Raw genomic sequence first — 1,054 nt, forward strand, 5'->3', positions numbered from 1 at the left:
AACACTATCTACAGATTTGCATCGAAGCGTTTCTTATGATAGTGATTTTAATCACTGTCAGATATCATCTATACTTGTCCCATCTATGCCTCGTCCACACTGTGCCTCGACCCCACTGTGCTACCGTTTTTATTAATTTGGTATTTCTTTGTACACATTCAACCGCTTATTGAATACGCGACAAGTTAACTATATATATATTTGTTTATTCGGCACATTGTGTACACATTCAACCATATATTGGATACGCGTTAATATAGGTATCAGTTTTAAATAATTAAATTAAAATATTATACTTTACATGGCCTAAGTTTTTTTTTTCTTCATACTTTTCCCTCATATTTATTATTAATTTTTGTTTTTCTTTTAAATCAAAACCTAGTAGCTCCATCAACGAGTACTATCCTCGCTTGGCTCGGCTATAGGTCACTGTTCAGTGTTCCCTTGGACAGTGGGTAAATAATAGGCCCTCTGGTTTGGCTGAAACCTTACAAATGTTAGATTTTTAGCTTCGATGCGAAGCTGAGAAGGTATTATTTAAATAAGATGTGTTTATTTATTTTTTTTTTTTTTGTGTCTGTTACCACTTTTTCTCAGCTCTCACCGAACGAATTTCTTTCAATGATACGTCAAAAGATCACAAATCGTATCTAGTCGAAGACATTACCCTTAAAAATTGAAAAAAATTCCCTCGTTCCCCGTAAATGGGGGAAACCTGCAAAAAAATTACAAATTTAAAAATCGCTAATTTTCGAAATTTTTTCAATTTTTTTTACTTAAAAGTACCATAACTTTTTTATAATTATTAATAATTATAAATTATTTTAATTATTTTTTTTATATGCTATTTTTGTGTAAAAATTTTCGATTTTGTATTTTACATTTTTAACTTTATTATGCTATAACTTTTTGAAAGATGTATGGATCAATATAATTTTTTTTTATAGATGCATGATGTCTTTACCTATCATTTGGTATATATTTTTTTTATATCTGACCCTTTACCTGCCCACAGGGGGGGATTTAAAATGACAACTTTTTCACAAAAAATTTA

The sequence above is a fragment of the Daktulosphaira vitifoliae genome, unplaced genomic scaffold, assembly GCF_025091365.1.
Source record: "Daktulosphaira vitifoliae isolate Bord-2020 unplaced genomic scaffold, ASM2509136v1 Scaffold_2, whole genome shotgun sequence".
Taxonomy (NCBI): Eukaryota; Metazoa; Arthropoda; class Insecta; order Hemiptera; family Phylloxeridae; genus Daktulosphaira; species Daktulosphaira vitifoliae.